Source organism: Peromyscus eremicus, chromosome 19 (genome assembly GCF_949786415.1).
Source record: "Peromyscus eremicus chromosome 19, PerEre_H2_v1, whole genome shotgun sequence".
NCBI lineage: Eukaryota > Metazoa > Chordata > Mammalia > Rodentia > Cricetidae > Peromyscus > Peromyscus eremicus.
In genome coordinates this window covers 27,010,385-27,033,809 of record NC_081435.1, presented here as the reverse complement: position 1 = coordinate 27,033,809, position 23,425 = coordinate 27,010,385, and the positions used below count along the sequence as shown (strand labels likewise).

The window sequence follows — 23,425 nt, the reverse complement described above, 5'->3', positions numbered from 1 at the left end:
CCTGGGCTTCGCGGTCGCACAGTCTCTCCCTCCGGGACCGCGGGAAGCCCGGGAGTCCCACCTGGCCCTCGCCTCGGCCACCTCGGAGCTTCCCTCGCTCTTGAGTCGCCAGGCTCTGCGCTCCCGCCCCCGTGGCCCCGCGGACTCTCAGCCCCACTTCCTTTCTTGTGCCTCTAGTACCCCCAACGTCTTTTTTTTTTTTTTTTTAATTTCTTTCTTGCTTTCTTTTCTTTTCTTTTTTTTTTTTTTCCATCTTTTTGGCCCCCTGCAAGCTGTTCTGGGTCCATTTTTCCTCTTCTCACCCATACTCCGTTTGGGGGTATTCTCTTTCTTCTAAAAGGTCATTTCCTTCCTCACTAGTGAGCTCTCTCTCACCTGCTAACTTTCCTCCCGCCCTGTCCCCTTCCAGGGCCCTCAGCCCGGTGTCACCTGCTAATGCTTCCCCTCAGGAATGTTACCTGACTTGAGTCCTGTCTCCCCTCCTTCTCTGGACGTTTGTCCTTGTGATTACGGGTATGGGTTCCTGCCCAGGTCCTGTGGTCATTGGGGCATGGCAGTAATTGACTTCAGTGTTTCCCTGTCCACAAAACCTGTTTCTTTTTGCCATGTTGCTCATCACCTCGGAGGTGTAGAACTTTTCTCACGCTGCTATGCCCTTCATGACCCGAGATGGTGATTAACCCTTGGGCAAGTCCAATAAGTTTGTGAGTAATTTGCTTTTTACACTTTTTAAAAATAATAGCCATTTCCTGAACTCACCTTTCGCCATCTTCTCTGCTCCTGGGTTCTTGACATCCCTTTTCCTACCTGTAGGAGAGTGTATCTTTCCTTACGGCCGGTTGTTACTCCCAGTCCGAGGGACTATTGATGTTCATGTAACGCGATATTTTACTACCTGTTGCCTCTCCTAACTTAAATCCTCTTTCTTCTCTCCAGGGAGCTCCTTGCCTCTTACTGTAAAAGCTTTGAAAGATACTGAGCAGTCAAAAAGGAAGTTTCTGCTCAACCGTTTGACATTTGTTAACTAGATACTTAGTTTGCTCTTCCTGGTAGCCCTAGTATCTCTCTGACCAAAGAAATGGCTTGTAACTCTTCCCTCTCTCCTGCTTTCTTTCACGCACCCCCCCCTTTCCCCCCTCAGTGTTCTGATCCAAGTCCACATGTTTGAGAAGTAAACTGATCAAGTTATGAAGTGGGAAGAAAACGTTTTGTGACCTGGAGGCTTGGGAGCATACTAAACTGAATTAAAAGAGTGACTGACTCATCTCTTCCTATTTCTAGCAAGACCAGGTGCTCCTGTTCTGCCCTTTCCAGTGACATACAGGCTGTCAGTAACTGTTTGATCTGGCAAATACCTTTGTAGAAATAGGATCCTAGGTGACCAGAGCAGTATAGCCTTGGGTTCTTTTCTTAAAGGTAGGAATTGACCCTCCAGTTTGAGAACTTTCCTTCCAAAATGTAAGTTTTAGGGCCTGTATTCCTTCTATTTCCGGATCTTTTTGTTTTGATTTTGTTACCATGGATACTGTTTGACCTTCTCTATCCAAACTAGCTATTCTTGCTGATTTGTAGTGACCTCTGTGACTTGTTACTGGTTTTTTTCCCTAAGTTTTATATGTGCTTTTTATTTGTTCTAACACTTGTGTTTCATAAATTGGTGAAATCTACTTAAGTGGTGGTACTGTAAGTTGAGAAATCCCAGGAAACTCCACTTCTTTTCACCTGTTTTTTGGCACGTCACAGAGTCTTGTGTTCGCTGAGTGGATTTGGCTCAGTTGTTGATATTTCCTTTGCAGAGGGTGGAGCTGAACCTAGTTCTCTTTTACTGAGGTTCTGGTTTTAACCCTTAACGTTACTGAATTTTAAAAAACTGGGAATTGCAAACAGTGAGAATTGGAAGGTTTCCAGGAAAGCAGGCTGCTTCACTTCCTAATTGCTAAATATAATCTACCTTAAGGCACCAGGATATTCGTTCTCCCTGCTCTTTATGAGAACTATGAAAACGAGAGACAAGGAGCATTGCAATCCACTTCTCTTTGTCTCTGTGTGTATAAGTATGTGTGAGTGGGTGGAGTGGGTGAGATTGCCGGGTGCTTTTGTCACCCAGGGCTCAGCTTTCTTCAACTACTGGCTGAAACCAAACTCAAAGCTCTTTCGCCTACTCCACCTTTTCTGAAGTGTGGTATCCGCCAGAGCTCCCATTCTGAGTGTGCTATATAAACCCTCTGGCTTGGACTAAGTGTGCTCCGAGGTTTGCATTGGAGTGGCTGCCCTCCCTTAGGCTCCTGCTGCATACTTTTCTGAGCAGGTGGTTTGCATCTGAAGGACTGCAGTTCATACCTTTCTGGCTTGTGCAGATTCTAAGTACAGATAGGCTGACAAAAAGCTCGTAAATTGCCTGAGATCGGCTCTTCACCCTCTGAGGCGTCTTGTGTGGAGAGCAGCGGATCCTAGTTTAAAAAGTGAATAAGCGTCATCTTTGAAAGGCATGGCTGCTGCAAATGTTGGTGCTGGGCTGCCTGGTTTTCCCCTTGGTTCTTGATGAGTCTGTCTTCTGGGCCGTGAGCGTTTCCCTTCTACAGCATCATTCCAGTTCCTTTCGGAATCCTTTCAAAGGAAGGAAAATAAAAATTCCAAGTGAACAGAGTGTTTCTGACTTTGCAGCAGGGACGAGTGTGGGTGTCCAATATACTCATTTCTGAAATATATGTAAGGAGAGCCAGTACAACTAGGGTGTTAGGAAGCTGTAGAGTATCCCTGCATTTAATAGATTACATGTCTGTCTTCTCACACAGTTGAGAAATTAAGACATTTTAAGAACAGCGATTCCTGGTTCAATGAAGAACGTAAGTTCAAAAAGCAAGGAGAGTTGGTAAATGTTCCAGTACTTAAAACAAAACAACTGAACAGGATCTTTTAAAAAGATGTATTTGTTTTTATTTTATGTGTATGAGTGTTTTGCCTGCATGTGTGTGTATGTTCACCATTTTTGCTTGATGCTTAAGGAGGTTTGAGGATGGCACTGGATCTCTGGAACTAGAGTTACAGATGGTTGTGAAGTACCATGTAAGTGCTGGGAACTGAACCCAGGTCCTCTGCAAGAGCAACAAGTGCTCTTAACCACAGAGCCATCTCTTTAATCATCAAGAGCTGAAAAATTTTATGGATTGTAAATTGTTTGTTATAAAACCTAAGGAAGTAGTAGTATTCGTGATGAGGAACAGTATAACTCTGATAAGCACATGGACCAAAACAGACCTATTGTGTATTCTGTATGATATTCTGTATAACTTTTTATTATCCTTATTAGTCCACACTGTAGTTTATAAATGGATTGCCAAGTTTTCTAGGGGAGAATTCTATCTTCAGTGGAATGTAATAGACAGTTATATACCACATGTGATTCAGAAGAATAGGTTAAAATCATGTTTATTAACAGGAAATATGAGACATGGTAGAGAAACAATATGAAGGTGGTTCCTTCTACTCTGTGTTTGTTGAAAACAGTCATAGTTACAAAAACCATTCTCATTTTAAAACTAGTTTATATTAAGATTTTTTTCTTTTTTGTGTTGAGCCTTCTGCTTTCAATCACTTGTTTCTCAGTGTAGGGACACGAGCATCCTGGCAAAGCAGCTAGGTGTTTGCCTGTTACTGTTAGCTGACACTCAGCTGTAGCCAGCTGCTTGTCTGTGCTCATCCCTATGGTGCTCTTCTGGTGCTGCTTTGAGCATAGCCAAGGCAGTTAGAAACTCTTAAGACCAGAATTCCTGAGCAGGCCATGGTGGCACGTGCCTTTAATCTCAGGCAGGTGGATCTCGGAGTTCAAGACCAGCCTGGTCTATGCAGTGAGTTCCAGGACAGCCAGGGCTACATAGAAACCCTGTTTCAGGGGTGGGGTGGGGGATGGAGGGAATACTAAACTTTCTGGAAGCCAAAATTGGAAAAAATAGTAATCACTATGCAAACCTATTTTCTCAAAAACAAACAAACAAAACAAACCCAAAAAACCAAACCAAAACAACCCCCCCCCCCCAGTTTTTAGAATCATTAACTCCTTTTTAAGGACCTAAAAGGTTTACTGTGGAAAAAAACAAATATTGAGACCAATATTTTAATGAATTTCCTCATTATAGGATAAGTGGGTCAGTCATTCTTTCAGTTTTGAGATTTTTTTTTTTAACTTCTGTTCATTATTAAAGCTTGTTATGAATGGTGTCCATAAAACTTGAGAGCTGGGGCCTGGTGAGATGTCTCAGAGGGTAATACAGGCATTTGCTGCTAAGTCTGAAGATGTGTTTGAACCCCAGGACCCACATGGTGGAAAGAAAGGACTAACATGTCCACGTGGGCAACCATTCTCAAATACACACACACACACACACACACACACACACACACACCAAACAAACAAATGTTAAAAGACTATAAAAAAGTTAGTGCTGCGGGGCGGTGGTGGCGCACGCCTTTAATCCCAGCACTTGGGAGGCAGAGTCAGGCAGATCTCTGTGAGTTCAAAGCCAGCCTGGTCTACAGAGTGAGTTCCAGGAAAGGTACCAAAACTACACAGAGAAACCCTGTCTTGAGAAAACAAACAAACAAACGAAAAAACAAAACAAAAAAAGGTTAGTGCTAAAAGAGTGTCAAATTTCATGAAGTCCAAACACCTAGCTATCAGTCACTTCTTGCAGTTGTGTGCTGGCAACATGAAGGCGCTGAAAGGTAGAAGGTGGATGAATAAACAGAAGGGAAGCAGACATTTTGGTACCTTTGTTTTCTTTATTAAATAGTAACATAGGAGTGGACTTATAGGGAAAAGAAGCTAGTTCTGTATTGCTTGGCTCGGTGACAGTTAGGGCATGTCATTTGCCTTTTAAACATTGTTTATATTTTTTTCAAGTAGAGGACAGAATAGATAGACTAGGGAGGAATTTTATCCTAATGGAATTGAATTAAAAGAAGTGAGGTATCTCCTAACATATGGAGACCCTGGATCCTAGCACTACAGACCAGACCGTACTGAGTTGTAGACCCTTGTCCACTCCTGATAGAACCATCCTGAAATGTTGGCGTTCTAGTGTGTATGTGGTGCTTCCTCAGTGTGGGTGTAACTGTTGAGGCCCTGATGATGTGTGTGTCCTTACCTGTTCTTTGCCTTCCTTGAAGAATCTGTTTAAGGTTCTGTTCGTTACATTTTTGTTTTGGTTTTCTTAGTACAAGTCTTTGGAATATATGTGTTTTGCACGTATTTTATTCTTCTTGTTTAACCATTTAAATTTCTTTTAAGATTTATTTATTTTATGTGTGTTGGTGTTTTGCCTGCATATATGTCTTTGTGAGGGTGTCAGATCCCCTGGAACTAGAGTTACAGACAATTGTGAGCTGCCATGTGGTTGCTGGGAATTGAACCTGGGTCCTCTGGAAGAGCAGCCAGTGCTCTTAACCACTGAGCCATCTCTTCCAGCCCCCCATTTAAATTTCTTAATAGTATATTTTTAAAAAAGGGGGGGCGGGGGGAGGAGTGCTTAATTTTGAAGGAATCCCTTTTTCCCCACTTTTGGTCTTTGTATCATTTCAACATTTTTGCTAAAGCCTTGCCACTTATGTTTTCTTTTCCATGCTTTGGTTCCACATGTTGGTTTTGAATTGGGACTTTCACCTGTAGGCAAGAGTGGCCTTTTTGAAATTTGTAGGATCAGGGACCTTTGAGATTCCAATTCTCCTCTCTCTCTCTCTCTCTCTCTCTCTCTCTCTCTCTCTCTCTCTCTCTCTCTCTCTTTCTCTCTCTCTCACACACACACACACACACAGACACACGCGCAGTTAGATAGTGCTCACTTTTGTTTTCTTGTACTCAGTGTGCTACTTGTTGTATAATGTCAGTCTTAAAATGTATAAATATTAGTGAAGATTTAGAATTTTTACATGAGGATGATAGATTAATTCCAGGATAAAGAGTAATTATAACTGGCAGTAATAACAATCCGACTGAATGCTTCCTGTGTGCCTAGCAATGCGCTAAGGAGTGTTGCAGTCAGTGACTCATTAGTCTCTACACTGGCTTTATAAAAGAGGCATTGCTATTATTTTCATTTTATAGGTGACTGGATTAGAGTCCACTGAGATTGGGCAACCTGCTTGAGGACGCACAAGTAGAAAGTAGCAGAGCTGGGGATTCAAATTAGGTCTTGCTGACTGATTCATTATTTTGTAATGTCGGTTCATGTGTAGTCAGCCTTTCACATCTGCTCTGTAAGAGTATTCACTTCTAGAAATTTCCTGGAAAATTTTGGTGGTATCTCCTTAGAGTCCTTTGGTCATCTGTAGTCTATTAAAACTGGATTCTCTTAGAGTCTGATTAGTGGGAAAGTAGTACAGAGTTTAGATGTACAAAGTGCATTGGCTAAGTGCCCAAATGCTTTGTGTGTTTGGTAATTTTGAGTTTGAAGTGATTGGAAGAATCATAATTAAAATTACCTTAGACATGAAGAAGTAGCTGTACTGAGAATGCAAACCCCATCTTCCCTCTGGCTCAGGAGTTATTACTCAGTTGTGCAAAACATTTTTGTTTTAGAGTAACCTGATTTCCTTTGTAAGTGGACAGCATCATCTGTCAGGAGTTTCAGTTGTTGAGAGCAGCAAGCAGTGGTGACAGACAGAGAAAGTAAGGTGAAACTAAGACCTAAGCCCATCTTCACAGTTAACCTTTTTATGTTTAAATTTCATGTTTGGCATTCCTAAACACTTACTATCCTGAAACTTAAGGATTGCAAATGACTACTAACTCCAGGGTCTCTTCTTCATCTGAGAACTGCTGGCTTTGCTCTTTAGACCCAGCAGTTATTTGCCTGTAGTTAATAATTAAGACATTGCCCCAGAGATCCAAGTACATGGAACTATAATTTTCTGTATCATTCGTGGTTAAAAGTAGAGAAAGAGTTTCTCTTTTTGCCCATGCCCAAATAGAGCTACCTTGGATCCAAAAACTAATCATAAAGTCGTGTGGTTATTGTATCAGATTTCAGCCTTGATTTTTAAGAGGTTATAATCTCAGCCATATATATATATATATATATATACATACATACATACATACACTCAACTAGGAAGGAAAGGCTCTATCCAAGGCTGTGAACGTAAAATTTGTGTGTATGTGCATACATGTGCTGGGGATTATACCTGTGGCTTTGTGTATGGTAGGCTAGTGATCTACCACTGAGCTGCACTTTGAGCTCAGCATAAACTTTAAATAATGTCCAAATTTAAAGAACTTGGAAAATTAAATGGAAGTGTTATTGATCTGAGAGAAGAACTGAATTTCAGAACCTTGAGTGATGGATATGAAAGAATCTTAAAATGATACAGTTTAACTAGCCCTTTGTTTTTTAGATGAGAAAGGTTATCTTGAACCCATGACCTGCCCAGTACACAGTCTAGAATTGGATGGTCTGCTCTTTCCATGTATTGCTGCATGGTTGTGACCATACCACTACTAATTAGTTACGTGAATTTTGGACAAGTGACTTCAGTTTGCTTGGTCTTTCCTTACAAAACCTGAGAGTTATTATGAATCATTCCTAAGGTCTGTGCCAGTGTGCTGGTGTCTTAGATTCTGTAAGAAATCCAGTATGGTAATGGGCAGTGTTCACTTCCTAGGAGATGAGTACTGTGGCTGGCCCTGAAGGAATTTTCTAAGGTGGGGAAAAGTGCAAACAGAGGTTCAGGTATGTGGATGTGTGCTGGAAGTGAAAGAAAATTCCATTGTTGGGGGCTGGAGAGATGGCTCAGCGGTTAAGAGCACTGACTGCTCTTCCAGAGGACCTGGGTTCAATTCCCAGCACCCACATGGCAGCTAACAACTGTCTGTAACTTCAAGATCTGGCACCCTCATATAGACATACATGCAGGTAATGTACCAATGCAAATAAAGTAAAAATAAATAAATTTAAAAAAAAAAAGAAAATCCCATTGTTACAGGAGTCACAGAGAGGTGGGAAGTAGATCATTAGGAAAGCAAAAGCCACATCAGTTATTTTCCTTGGCAGAAATTTTAGGTTCCCTTTTTGTAAAAAACCTATAGAAAAAAAGGACTGAAAATCAGCACTTTATAGCTTGTGATATACATTGATATCAGTTTGGGGCTATATAATGTATGATGGTGACATTATGAGGTCAGGATATTTAAGAACTCAGATTTTCTGTTAAGGTCCAGGAAATATTTATTTTTATTTTATTTGTGTGGGTACACCCACATATGGGTGCTGGGAATTGACCCTGGTCCTCTGGAAGAGTAGTCACAACTCTTAATGGCCGAGCCGTCTGTCTAGCCCCCACCAAATAATTTTTGCTACTTTTGATGGTGTTTAAGTAGTTTAAGTCTTTACCACTCATAATGCATCCATCTTCTCAGAGATTATCTGGATCTTAAAAATGTGGCCATTCAGCTGGAACTGAAGGCTGTGTGATCAAATTGTGGACACAGTCAGATAATGCTGTTGTGAGAACAATCTGAGCCTGTGTTTGGGCCCAGTGGCTTCTTCCAAATGTCCTTCCTGACAGTGTGCTGTCACCTTTGGTTGCGTGCTTAGGGAACTGTTTTTCACTCTTCTATGAATGTGAAAATATTTTTGTCTTGTTCTGGAGTCTTGCCTTCTATCCAGCTAGCTCTTAAGGTTCCTAAAAGCAGTAGTAGTACTTGGCTCATGTTATTTCTAGCCTTTTCTGTGCTTGGTTTCAATGTTAGTTTGAGAGTCTTGCTTCAAGATTCCTCCCTTTCGTGGTCTAATACAAGAGATCGACAGTTCTGAAAACATTAGTTATCTCTCACCAAGGTAACTGTGAGCTAGAGAACCACTAACATAACTACCCCAACCAGAAGAGCGCTACAAAGAAAAAATGATTACTGTCTCTGGAGATACTATCTTACAGTTCTGACTTGTGTTTAATGAAGGAACATTATGTATGATTAAACATCTGAGTTACTTTACAAAGTGCAAGGCTGCTGACTTTTACCACTCTAAGTGAGAGCAGTATTTGACCCAGTGCTCATGTAAAGTGAGTAAGTGCAAGTCCCCATGGTATTTGAATCTATTAATACCATAGTCTTCCATGGCCATAGAAAGATTTACATAGACCATTAAAGGGAAGAATGAGACTAGGAGTCTGCAGGGTATGTCTGGGTCTCCATAGTAAGTGGTTAGTCATAGTGCACCGTTCTTTTAGTTTTTAAAAAAAAAATAGTTATTACTGGGCAGTGGTGGCGCACGCCTTCGATCCCAGCAATTAAGAGGCAAAAGCAGACGAATCTCTGAGTTCAAGGCCAGCCATGGCTATACAGAGAAATACTGTCTCAAAAACCAAAATAAACAAATTTCATTTCATGTGTATGAGTGTTTTGCCTGCGTGTATGTATGCCATGTGCAACACAGGAGTGCCTGGTGCTCATGGAGTTCAGAAGCCGGCATTGGATCCCCTGGAACTGCAGTTACAGATGGTTGTGAGCTGCTGTGTGGCTACTGGGAACTGACCCAGGGTCCTCTGCAAGAGCAGCAAGTGCTCTTAACCTTTGAGTCATCTCTCCAGCCCCATACCATTCTTTCTTAACACTCACTCGGTCAGCTGTAGAGTTTTTTTAGTTCCTTTATTTGGCCATAGAAGCTGATAGCTTTGGACTGTTGTAAAACTGTTCCATCTTGTTGGATTTATAGAGATACCCTTAGTTTTGTTTTTGTGTGAGATATATATCAAGGCTCCTCATTTGCAGGGTTCTCTAGTGATTTCTTGATCCTTGTATTTTTAAAGGGATGGTAGTTGGTCCTGGTTGGCAGCTCTTAGCCTCTGCTATACAGCTTGTTCGTTACTTGTAGGCCATGGGTGACGTCTGTTTCCTGTGATTGAAACCACAAGAAGAAGTGGTAAGAAACCACTTGTAGGATATGTATTATCAGGCAAGCAGCAGGCAATGGGCACCCCTTAAAGAGAGCAGTAGTAACCAATTGTAGTCTTCCAGGTGCCCAAAGAGACCCTAGAAATGATTTGACCTAGTTTCCCTTTAAATGAGGAGGACATGGACACCTAGAGCTGTTTTGTTGGCCTTCGTTAGATGAGCTAGGCTTTAGAATCCAGCTATTCAATATGCTCTCTCATTTTGCATTATTGTTCTTAAATTCTGCAAGTGCTCTCTTTGTCAGAATATTTACTAAGGTGTGCAGGAGAAGAGAAAGTATTGAACATTTTGAATATGGGAATTGTTTTGATTTAAATCCTGTGCTAATGAGTTTTTTAAAACTTCTTATACATTTTCAAAACATTAGTATCCAAAAACCAGAGTTTCTGCTTTTTGCTTTTATTTCACATGATATATGGATATTCTAGTTATTATCTTTGCACAAACTTTTTTTTAGGAAATTTTTTTTATTCATTTTACATACCAACCACAGATCCCCCTCTCTTCCCTCCTCCTACCCCACCCCTAGCCATCCCCCTCCAACCCACTCCCCATTCCCTCTTCCGACAATGTAAGGCCTCCCACAAGGAGTCAGCTGAGCCTGGTACATTCAGTTGAGGTAGGTCCAAGCCCCTCCCACTGCATCAAGGCTGATCTTTGCACAAATTTTTTATAGAATTATAATTATGGCTTATACATTTTCTACTTTTAAAATATCCTAAACTTCTCCGTTTCTTCAAGCTTTAAAAAATTATTTTTTAAAATCATTTATTTTTATTTTACGTACATTGGTGTTTTGCCTGCAGGTGTATCTGTATAAGGGCATCGGATTCCCTGGAATAGGAGTTACAGACAGCTGTGAGCTGCCATGTGGGTGCTGGGAATTGAACCTGGGTCCTCTAGAACAGCGGTCAGTGCTCTTAACTGCTGAGCCATCTCTCCAGCCCCTGAAAAATATTTTTATTTGAAATGGAAATACTTTTTTTGTTATAAAAGCAATATGTAGCTTTTTCTAAAGAAATATAGATAGGTATAGAGTAAAACAATCCCTTTGTTTTTCAGAAATTGCAGCTATTTAAAAATAGGACCAAAGAGAGAAATGCTTGCTATTTGGAAATCTTAGGGTTCTAAGTACTCTGGCATGAAATTGTGTGTGTGATTGTGTCATAACATAGTTCTTAGAAGGATCAGAATGACTTTAACTTTGGCTAATATTTCTGGTGAACAGTCAATTTAAATCATCACTGTGCTTCTGCTCTCTAAGATTTCTCTTAAAATCTTGTTCTAGGTTCATAAAAGGCTAGAAAAGGTTTTCTGTGGTTTCCTTAGCTCAAGCCTGGCTTTTTGAGTAGCGGTGTCATTTTTGGATTATTTACTCTGTTATCAGTAGATGATTACTTCTCTCTATTCAGTGATGATATGAGGAGGAAAAAAGGGTGGTGTAACTATTATTTTGAATTAGATGGAATTGGGGGTAGGATTTAAACCAGGTATCTTCATGCTTGCTGCCTGTATGTAGAAGTAATAGATAGCAAGTGTAGAAACTTCCTGTCTGCTGGGCCTTGGGTGTGTCCCCTGTGCCTACCCTAGAGGAGAAGATGTCCTGCTGTTCACATCACAAGGGAGGAGGACAGAGTTGCTAGGGTGATTGAGAAACAGCATTCCTGAGTCACTGACTCTTTCTAAATGAATGGTCAACACCCCTTTTTTAAAGGAGCAATGGCAATCTTCCCTGAATTCAGAAGGCTCAATAAGAAAATGAGGAAGAACAAGCATAGTATTTGGAGCTTGAGAAATATATTGAAACTTTGGAAGAAATCTGTTATATCATGTGTTTTCTGATATGTGTTCAAGTTTTGTCAGAATTTTAAGGTATTTGAGAAGAAGGAAGCTTTGTATGCAACTGTCTGCAGATGACAGATTATTCATTCCTTGTGTCTTTCACCCTCTTCCCTCAGCAGAGAAGATGGGCATGTCTGCCGGATACTTATTTCCCAGCTTTGAGCACTTTGTCTGTTGACAGTTTATTTTTCAGACCATGCGTGTCTTTAGTGTAAGGTGCTGGCACTGAAGACTTGTAAGAGGAATGTGGTGTGCCCTGCTTTTCCGTGACATATGTTAGCCTATGCCAGTGCTTTAAGATGAGCTGGAGGCAAGAAGTTACTTTTTCTTTTCCCTCAGATTTACCTCCTTGACCACTAGAGGGGTAGCAAATATTTTGGACCTGTTAGCAAACAAATCCTAATACTAAGACAATATCCCAGTTTGGCTTTGAACTCTGTCTCTCTGCTTCAGCCTCCTAAGTACTAGGACTTTAAATGTATGCCATCTCTGGCTTCAGGATTGGCTTAGAGCTTTGTAGTCCATATTATTGAATTCTAAGCCTTATCCACACTTCTATTTTAATTTTAGTTGGAAAATGAAATTTATTAGAAGGCTCTGTCCTCTGGAAATCTCATAAGGTTTTCTTAGATGAAAAGCTACAGGCAATAATGGATACTGAGAGGGCGAGTCTTATCTTTTCTAGAGAGTCCACTGATAGGTTATCTAATCCCAAGGTCAGTATATTGAAACAACACTAAACGGACTCAGCAGGTCTTGTGTGTGTGTGTGTGTGTGTGTGTGTGTGTGTATGTATGTATATGTGTATGTATATATACATATGTATACATGTAACTAGAGTGTGTATATATGTATGTATGTGTATATGTATGTATGTATGTGTATATGTATATGTACATATGTATACATGTAACTAGTAATAAAAGAAGAAGTCAATAATTTGACATTGAGTGGGGAGACACAGGAAGAGTTAGAAAAGAGGAGTAAAAGTGATACAGTACTCATGTATGAAATTTGCAAAAAGTAAAAAAAGAAAGTACTCCCTCCCCTAAGGCTAATGTATGCCACTACAGCTGGCCAATGTTCTCCAATAATTTTATTTCTGTTTATTTGTTTTTTTTGAGACAGTTTCTTGTCTGTGTATCCTTGGCTGGCCTGGAACTTGTTGTATGGGACAGAGTGTCCTGAAACCCCTGAGATCCACCTGCCTCTGTCTCCCAAGTGCTGAGATGGTTTTAGACAGGAAATTTTTTTGGGGGGGGGTGTTTGAAACAGGATTTCTCTGTGTAGCTTTGCATCTTTCCTGAAACTCACTTTGTAGACCAGGCTGGCCTCGAACTCACAAGAGATCTGCCTGCCTCTGCCTCCCGAGTGCTGGGATTAAAGGTGTGCGCCACCACCGCCCGGCTTAGACAAGCAAAATTTTTAAGTAAGTCATTTCGAATGTTTAAGTAGATTACTGGAATAGGGAATGGACTACAACTGCCTAATGCTCGTAGGGCGTTTCTGACCTGCAGCTGACATGGATCTTGCCTGTAATCTTTCAGTGTTCCCTGATGTGCAGTCAGGAAGAAGATACTGACTCAAAACAGTTGTATCGAGAGGATTCTTAATGAGGGCTGGAAGACCTCGTACTATCCTACTGTTTCTTTTGTTGCTGTTTAGTGAATTCTGATGGAGTTATTATTTGTTTACTCTTCTCATATATTGAGGTATAGTTGACATAAAAGTTGTACATATTTGTGGCATGTGTGTATGTGTTGAGGAATTCTGGTCCTAGACACATGTAGATGTAGAGGTCAGAGAATAGCTTGGGGGAGTTGGTTTTTTTCTTTATAGTGTGTGTGTGTGTGTGTGTGTGTGTGTGTGTGTGTATACCAGTGCCCCAACACATGTAGAGGTCAGAGAATAGCATGGGGAGTTGGCTTTTTTCTTTCTACCATGTAAGTTCCAGGGATCAAACTCAGGTAGTCAGTCAGGCTTGGTGGCAAGTACCTTCACCCACTGAGCCATAGCACCAGTCCAATACTTAGGTTTTTGAGACAGTCTTGTTTTGTATCCCAGTTTGGCTTTGAACTCTCAATCTCTCTGCCTCAGCCTCCCAAGTACTAGGACAGTCAGTGTATGCCATGCCTGGCTTCACAATTGACTTGGAGCTTTGTAGTCCATATTTTTCAATTCTAACCCTCCCCACCTCCACCCCCATTTAGATTTCCTTTTCTCTAGGGTATCCTTTTTCTTTCTTGAGGTGAGTGTTGCAACTATGCACCACTTCCATTTAGGCTAACAGGTACCAATAATTGTGACGTCAGAAGTGGGTTTTTCTGTACATGGAGACGAGATGTGGATTCGTTTGCCATCCTCCTTGGGCCATTGGTGGAGAATAGAAGGGAAAGTTCTTTGTATTTAAAGTTGCTCATTGTTTCTTTCTCTCCAGTTCTGACTGACTTCTGTGTAAGAGGGAAGTAGAGAAGGGAGTCTAGCCAGTTTCTGTGGTTCTGTCATCATACATGATTTAATTTTTACAAGACACTTTGATTATTATCATTTTACTTTATTATTTATTCTCCATCACCAGTCTAATGAGATAATATAGCCCTCAAGATAGGAATACTAAAACTCAAGTAGATTTCAAACAGCAAATACGCGCCTTTACTCCCTTACTGTCCTTTGGTGGAAATGTAAATTTCGTGGCAAAGCTAGATTAAGGTTCCATGGTAATTGAGTTCAAGTCTGTTTTGTAAATCCCTATTGCCTCATCTAAGGAACTTCCTGTCAGTCCTATGATAGAATAAAGAAGTGAATCAGAGGCAAACCCCATAGATTCTGAATGTCAAGCGCTACCTTTCTTTCTTGGGAGATATATAGGATTTGAAAGGACGTTGTTGGTGATTCTTACTTCCCATTTTGCCTGTAGGTAGTAGCCTTTGTCATTATCGAGAACTTACCACTTTTCAAAGAAGATGGAAACACTCCTAAATGGCATCTTGTCTGTTCCACGATTGAATATTTCCCCAAGGACAATTCATAAATATGTCTTGTGTGCTGAAGCACTAAGCGTAGTCTCCCATGTCATTCACAGGGAAAGACATTCATTCTTGAAGGCTTAGTCTGATGGTTTACTGTATGTAATAATCCTACTTTTCTATCACAGACCTCAAAACTTTTTATCACTTCCTCAATTTGAATAGTATTCATTACTTAATTAATTAATAGTATTAATATACTGTACCATGCTTATGATGGTGCTTCAGAATCTATGGTGGTGTTAATTTTAAAATATAGTTTAGGATATATCATGTGAGTAAAACACAGCTTTTGTTCCTGTACCACTTAACAGCCACAGAAAGAGTTGCAACAGTCATCTGTTAAGAAGGATCTGACATATAAAATAGTAAGAACCTGGCTTAGATGATGGCTAAGTGTAAATTTATAGACAAAGAATGGGCTTTGTTTTCTCACAGCATGTTACTCAAGTCCAGTGTTGCCTCATTAGTCATCGGGTTTATTTTACTAGAAGCCTTTCTGTAGTAAGACAGAAATCACTTTCACAGAGTGGTCTTTGACCATCTGTTTACTTATGATATCAGTGATCCTAAGAGGTGTGTGTCCAGTTATTTTCTGTTTTTGAACCAGGTCTTCCCCCCCACCTCCTCATTTACTTTTGAGACTGGGTTTTTCTGTATAGCTCAGTATGGTCTTAAAATAGCTATAAAGCCAGGCTGGATTCAAACTCACAATCTTCCTGCTTCTGCCTCTTGAGCTCTGGAATTATAGGTAGGCCCGCCACAGCTGGCCAGTGTTTTGTTTTTAGTAAAACTGAAGCACAAAGAATTAAAATTACTTATAGCATGTCGGAAATAAAAATCAGAACTCAAAGTCTTTTTCTTTTAGAACTAGATCTAGATAATTCTGGATTTCAGTAGTTGGAATAATGTATGAATTTCCTATTGCTGTGTAATTATCACCCAACTTAAAGCATGATGTGGACAGTGTGGGTGGGTTCTCAGAGTGTGACAGGGCTGAAATCAAGATGTCAGCTGAGCTCTGTGCAAAGTCTGCTTTCAAACTCAATAGAGTATTGAAGAATTCAGTCCCTCACAATTGTGGGGCTCTGTTTCTTTGCTGGCTTTCAGTTTGGGACTACACTCAGCGCCCAGAGGCTGCCTGTAATCCGTGTGCTTTGGCCTTCTTCATCTTCAGGCCAGGAATGGCACGCTGAATCTGTGTGTCGTGATGTGTAGATTTGAAGCATTTGTGGGGTGGGGTCAGGCCTACCTGGTAGTCTGTCTTAGAAGTCCGTTTTTATCTTTCTCTATTGTTAGTGACGTCATCACGGACAGTCTGTGATAGCTTGGATTTGGGGTCACATCTTAGAAGTGTACCACACTAGTATGTTCCTTGTTTTGAATTAGCCCAAAGGTAGGTAGTCAGGAAAAAAAGTGCTGTATGCCTTTAAACCCCACACTTTAGAGGCAGAGGCAAGCAGATCTCTGATTTCCTAGGCTAGCCTGGTTGTCTTAGGGTTTCTATTGCTGTGATTAAACACCATGACCAAAAGCAAATAGGGGAGGAAAGGGTTTCTTTCATCTTATAGTTTACAGCAGCCTCCAGGGAAATCAGGGTACGATCCTGGAGGCAAGAACTGGAGCAGAGGCCGTGGAGGAGTGCTGTTTTTTACTGACTTGCTTCTCATGGCTTGCTCAGCCTACTTTGTTTTATTTTGTTTTGTTTTTTGTTTTTCGAGACAGTTTCTTTGTGTGGCCCTGGCTGTCTTGGAACTCCCTCTGTAAACCAGCCTGGCCTCAAACTTAGAGATCTACCTGCCTCTGCCTCCTGAGTGCTGGGAGTTTTCCCAGTTGAGGTTCCTTTTTCCAAAGTGACTAGCTTGTGTCAAGTTGATATACAAACTAGCTAGCACACTGGTCTAAATACTGAATTCCAGGACAGGCAGGGATCTATAGAGAGACTGTGTCTCTAAAAACAAAACAACAGCAACAAAAAGGTGTTGCATAGATTGAGGCAGTTAGTGTATTGCATTCTGACTGCAGCAATGAGAAAGTTCGAGTTCTCGGGGATCCTGGTCTGCCCGGGTTCATCACACAGTGTAGGTCCAGCTGATGTTCAGCTGTGCAGTTGTGGTAGTCACCTAGCCAAGAGCTCAGACATAAACGTTACAGGTGGTTACATTAGCCTGAACTAAATCTTAAAGTACTGAGGTGTGGGTTTGCACTTGTGGATTTATATTTCTCCTTTGCTGATCACATGGTTCATGCAGTAACTGTCCATGTTTAACAACAAGGGCATAGTCCTAGGAATTAGAGTCACTTTTTCCTGTGTAATGTGCTTTGTGTTCAGAGTCATATTTAGTCATATTCTCTTACTGGATTGTTGCTAAGAACACTATGTAACTACCTTTTGCTTGGCTATATAAACAGTCTGTGTCAAGAGATGGTCTGTGATTATTGTTAGTGCTCTGTGCCCCATTTCTGATTCAGATTAAAATTCCAGAATTCAGAAAATCATTTAGAGATAAGTCTGGATGAAGTTTCTTATCTTTGAGTTTACAGTAGGCACAGTTGTGTTACTAGGCGTACAAGAGAACTCTTGTCTATGTGGCTGCCAATTTTAGTTCCATCAGCCCAAAATATTGGGGCTGGAGAGATGGCTCAACTACTCTTGCAGAGGACCCATTTAGTTCCTAGTACCCACCTCATGGGACTTATAACCACCTAGAGCTCCAGCTCTGGGGCTTCTGTGGGCCCTGTGTTCATTCGCATATACCCACACAAACATGCACACACACATAATTAAAAATAAGATCTTAAAAACTAAAGTATTCATATGTAAAGCTACCACAATAACAAACGCAAGTATACAAAAAAGTATTAAAGTTAATTTGTATTTATTATGTAAATAGTTAGTATATTTATATTATATTATATAGTATATTTCAGACTCTTTAAGCCATTTAGTTTAATTAGTTTGGCCTTATGGGGCCTTACAGGGCTTACCTTGTGGATCTTTTGACAGTTTCTTTCTATTTTCTTATAAAGAATAAATTGTCTAGTGTCCTATTTCTTTTTTTTTTTTTTTAAAGATTTGTTTATTTTTATGTGTATGTGTATGTCCCTGTGTGGTTTTATGTGCAAAATGTTGTGGGTGCCTGCAGAGACCAGAAGGTATTGGATCTCAAACTGAAGTTATAGGAAGTTATGAACAGCTTGACATGGGTCCTAGGAACAAGACTGAGGTCCACTGGAAGGACAGTAAGCGTTCTTAAATGAACCACCTCTCTAGCCCCAAGGAAGTTTCTGATTTCTTGTAGATGGTAGCTGAAAGATTTATCTTACCACATAATACATTAGGATGTGGTGACTGAATCAGAAACTGAATTACTGTCTGGAAGCAGGGAGGAAGGGGCAGGTTTTCATTTCTATTTTGATTGATGGTTATTACATTGCAGTATGTTATCAACTATTGTATTTGTTGGTGTTATTATTGATGCAGTACACCGTGAGCAATTTATGTTGATGTAAATAAGGCTTGATGAAACAGGTTTTTCAGAGAAGATAAAGCTTCTTTTAATAAATACAGTTCTCTTAAGCTTTTTCTTAACCAGCTTATGACCTGTAGATATTTATCTACTCATTCAGTTCTGGCAAGAGTCTTGTAGAATAAGCACTGTACTTTTATTAGTAATTATTTACATGTAAATGAAATACTATGAAAATTGAGTAACAAGCAAAAATCTAGACTGTACAGAAAAGTTACCGCTGTCAGAGGGGACCCCAGGAGATCCACTGCATAGTATCTTCAAGTCATAACTCAACTTGAGATTGTTGGAATCTGAGAAAGGACATCAGGGGACCAGCAGGTCAAGAGTGGGGCCTGGTAGATAGGTAAACACTTTGCAAAGCTGCAGTAAAAGCCAACTCCTCAGACATCAAACTGGAATATGCTTAGGGAAGTATGCTGATGTAGATTTTGTGTGTGCCTAAGCTCACCAGCATTAGCTTTCCTGAATAAATCAGAGCAGAAAAGGAAAAAGTCCTGTGGGATGGAGGGAGTGTTTTTGACAGTTCAGGTAGCAGAGCAAAGGCCGGCGGGCAGAGCACACATACACGTGACAAGGGGCTGTCATCAGTGCTGAATGAGTGATCATGAAAGCACGACACACAAGAACCTGGTGTGTCCTACGTGAAGAAGCTACAAACTGTATGGCATTTTAGAACAGGCCAGCTAGGAAGATAAAAAGGCCAGTGGCTTCAGGAGGAAGGGGATAAAAAGGCACAGTCGACAGAACTTTCATAGCAAGGAAATGGTTATGATGGGTGTATTTGCTCAAGCCCATAAACCATAAAATACCAAGAGTGAACCTTAGAGTAAACTGTGATCTTTGGATGGACGTAGTGCCTTAGTGAAGGGTCATTAATTTTATAACAAATGTGTCACTTGAACACAGAATGTTAGTAAAAGGAAAGCTGTGCAGGTGCGGGGACAGGGGCATACAGGAATGCTCTATGGAGACTTACGGTGGTGTCCTCAAAACATGCATATGAAACAAGTAGTGCCCTACGGCAGCACATGCAGCAAAGGCAGGTGAGGTGGCTCAGCAGGCAGAGGGACCTGCTAGTCCCTTGAGTTTGATCCCTGGAACTCATGCAGAAGTGCAGTGAGAGAACTGACTCCACAAAGTTGTCCTCTGATCGTCAAATGGGCACTGTGTCATGTATGCTTATGCCTACACATCATATAGACTGGTGATGATGATGATGATGGCGGTGCACGCCTTTGATCTCAGCACTCAGGAGGCAGAAGCAGGAACTCTATGAGTTCAAGGACAGCCTGGTCTACAGAGTGAGTTCCTGGACAGACAAGGCTATACAGTGAAACCCTGTCTCCACCCCACCCCCCTAAAAACACCAAAAACCCCCAAACAATAATAATAGCAATAATAAAATACCCAACAACACATTCATCCAGAGTTTCTAACTGCTGTTTAGACCCTTGTTTCCATGAGCAGACAACATAGGATTATCAAGTATTTGAGGAAAGTTCCTAACAGGAGAAAGTGGGAGTAAATTACTATATAGAGGGGAAGATTTAAAGACAAATCATTAGGGCTGGAGAGATGGCTTAGAGGTTAAGGGCACCGACTGCTCTTCTAGAGGTCCTGAGTTCAATTCCCAGCACCTACATGGTGGCTCACAACCATCTGTAATGAGATCTGGTGCCCTGTTCTGTATACATAATAAATAAATAAATCTTTAAAAAAATCATTAATATCTACTAGAGAAAAATTCAAAAGCAAAAGAATCTTTAGGAGTTGAAAATATGAAAGCTGGCCAGGAGGTGGTGGCACATGCCTTTAGTCCCAGCACTCAGGAGGCAGAGGCAGGTGGATCTCTGTGAGTCTGAGGACAGCCTGGTCTACAGAGTGAGTTCCCGGACATCTAGGGGTACACAGAGAAACCCTGTCTTTAAAAAAGAAAGAAAGAAAGAAAGAAAGAAAGAAAGAAAGAAAGAAAGAAAGAAAGAAAGAAAGAAAGAAAGAAAGAAAAAAACAACAAGGGGCTGGAGAGATGGCTCAGAGGTTAAGAGCACCGACTGCTCTTCCAGAGGTCCTGAGTTCAATTCCCAGCACCCACATGGTGGCTCACAACCATCTGTAATGAGATCTGGCACCCTCTTCTGTATATATAATAAGTAAATCTTTTTTAAAAAAGCTGGAATTAAAGCTGAATAAGGGCTGAAGAATTGAGACATACCCCCAATTCCCCCCACCGCGGCCGAATATAGCAAGAGTGTAGAGATAGAAAAGAAAGTGCAAACAAAGGTATCCAAATAAGAGAAAAACAACAAATAGAACAAGTTACCAAGGAAATAAAATAAATTTCCCAGCACTGAAAGCGAGGATAAAAATAGATTGTACAAAGATCCAACATGGTTAAATTTCAAAATATCCATAAGAAAGTCCTACAAAATTCAACAGAAGGATAGAAATGGGTTGTACATGGGAGCCAGTACAGCCCCGCATTTCCTGATAATAATGGCTTTTAAAACCCTGAAGAAAAGCAATTTTCAACCTACAAGTCCATACCCAAACACAACAGTTAATCAAATATGGTTTCAAAATAGACGTTGTTACATATTTACGCTTTAAAAAGAAGTTTATCCCCATGTATTCCAGGAAGCTGTTCTAGGATATGCTCCATCAAAATGAAGGAATGAACCAAGTGGAAGACTAAACTACAATAAACAGGAACTCTAGCAGAGCTGAGAGGTCCAAGGAGCCCCAGGAATAATTGTTCTGTGCCAGGCAGATTGCAGCCAGCTGTAATGGAGCAATGAAGCCATTTGTGGCGATATTCACCTGTAATCCTAGCACTCCATTGGCTGAAGAGACTGGAAGACCTCAGTTCCAAGATCAGCCTGAGCTACAAAGCAAGCAAGCAAACAAACAAACAACAAACAAACAAACAAATATATACAACGGAGTGATGAAAATTGCACCAGACCCTTAAAGACTGTCATCATCAACATCTGTTTCTGTTGTGGTCTTTGAAACAGACAATATATGTCTAACCTGGGCCAGATTCTTGGCTTGTCTGGACCATACATGTATGGTGCACACATGTGCTCTGACATGTGTATACAGTCATACAGCTATGCACACATACTACAGGACAGTCTTGGGTGTCATTCCTCAGGGTCCATCTATCTTTTTTTGAGAAAGGGTCTCACTAAGTTGACTTAGCTGGTTGGTTAGTCAGGGAGTTGCAAGGGTTGGGTCCTATCTGCCTCTGCCTTCCTAGCTTTGGGTTTATAAGAGCCAGCCATCACACCTAGCTTGCTTTGGTTTTTGTTTTGTTTTGTTTTGTTTTTCCGTGACAGGGTTTCTCTGTGAAACAGTTCTGGCTGTTCTGGAACTCATTCTACATGTAGACCAGGCTAGCATTGAACTCACAGAGATCTGCCTGCCTCTGCCTCCTGAGTGCTGGGATCAAAGGTGTGTGCCGCCGGTGGGCTGCTTTGTGTGTTTTAGTGTAGGTCCTAACCGTCAAACTCCAGTTCTTATGACTGACTGAACTGTCTTTTCAGCCTCCATTGACTTATGTATCGAAGTTTATCCCTTTTCCTACTAAAGAGATCTTCTGTTCAGTTCCCAGCACCCATATCAGGCAGCTCACTACTGCCTGAAATGCCAGCTCCAAAGGATTTGATAGCCTCTTCTTGCCTCTGGGGCAGCTACACATACAAACACAAAAACATATAAAGAAAAATAAATCTTTAAAAAAGAAATCTTGATTATTTCCATGTTTGAGCTGTTATTGTATGCAGCTATTATGAAAATTTGTGTGCAAGTTTTTGTGTAGACGTAAGTTTTCAACTTGGGTAAATAAATATCAAGGAAAGTCAGGCATGGTAGTACATACCTATAATCCCCATACTCAAAAAATGGAGGCAGGAGGATTATCATGAGTTTGACATTAGCCCAGCTTATGTAAGACTCTTTCTAAGACAAAACAAACAAAAAAGCACCACACACCAAGGAGCTTTGTTGCTGGGTCGTGTGATAGGAGTGTGCAGCCTCGTAAGATGCTGCCAAGTTGTTCCCCAGCCTCATAGCATTGGGGTTCACTAGGGTTCTGCCTTTTGGCTGTTGCCATAGGTTTATAGTTGTGTTTTGGGGTTTGGGTTTCTCTGATGACATAGGCTGTAGAGCAGCTTCTCAGTTTTTTTGTTGTTACATGTGTGTCTTTTTCATGGGTTGGTGAGCTGGCTCTTACTGTTGAGTTTTGAGTTGTTAGTATATTTTAGATAATAGTCCTTTATTAGATGCTTCTTCCGTGCGTATTTTCTTCTAGTATAATTTTTTGTCTTCTCATTTTCTTAGCATTGTAGTTTGCAGAATAGTAGTTTAACAAGAGCATGAGCTTGCTTGAAGAGACTTAGAGGAAACCACTCAATAACTTTTTTAAGTGTATTTTTTAACTTTTTGGTTTTTTTGAGACAGGTTTTCTCTGTGTAGTTTTGGTGCCTGTCCTGGATCCCGCTCTGTAGACCAGGCTGGCCTTGAACTCACAGAGATCCATCCACCTGGCTCTGCCTCCCGAGTGCTGGGATTAAAGGCGTGCACCACCACCGCCCAGCTATTTTTTAACTTTTAAAAGTTTATTTTACTAGTGTGTAAGTATGTGAGTGCCTTTGGAGGGCAGAAAAACGGATTGGATCTCTTGAAACTGAAGCTCCAGGCATCTGTGAGCTGCTGCGTGAGTGCTGGGAGCAGAACTCAGGTCCTCTGGAAGAGCAGCAAGTGCTCTTAACTGCTGAGCCTTCTCTCTAGCCCCAGAGTTAAAGTAGGGGCAGATACTAGACCCTAGAGCCCAGAATAGTTAAAAATGTAACAAATTGAGAACTGTCTTGTTTGACAGTTTAATTTTAAGTGTATTATTTAGAATATCAGTCTCTGAACTGCATTGCAACTATTTTATCATTGTAACTGAATTTAAGCCAGGGTTTCCAGAAATCCCCAACAGTTTTACAGTATTGGGGGGGTGTAAGAGCAGTGCACACTGTTAGCCATTGAGTCATAAATAAATGTTTTTAAAAGAGTTTCCCAATATGGGCATA

General features: G+C 40.8%; 1 protein-coding gene across 1 annotated transcript in view; it reads left to right on the top strand.

Annotated features, from left to right (window-relative positions):
* LOC131896149 (protein diaphanous homolog 1-like) overlaps positions 1–23,425 on the top strand; it is a 49,201-nt gene that overhangs the window by 545 nt on the left and 25,231 nt on the right. The window lies entirely within an intron of this gene.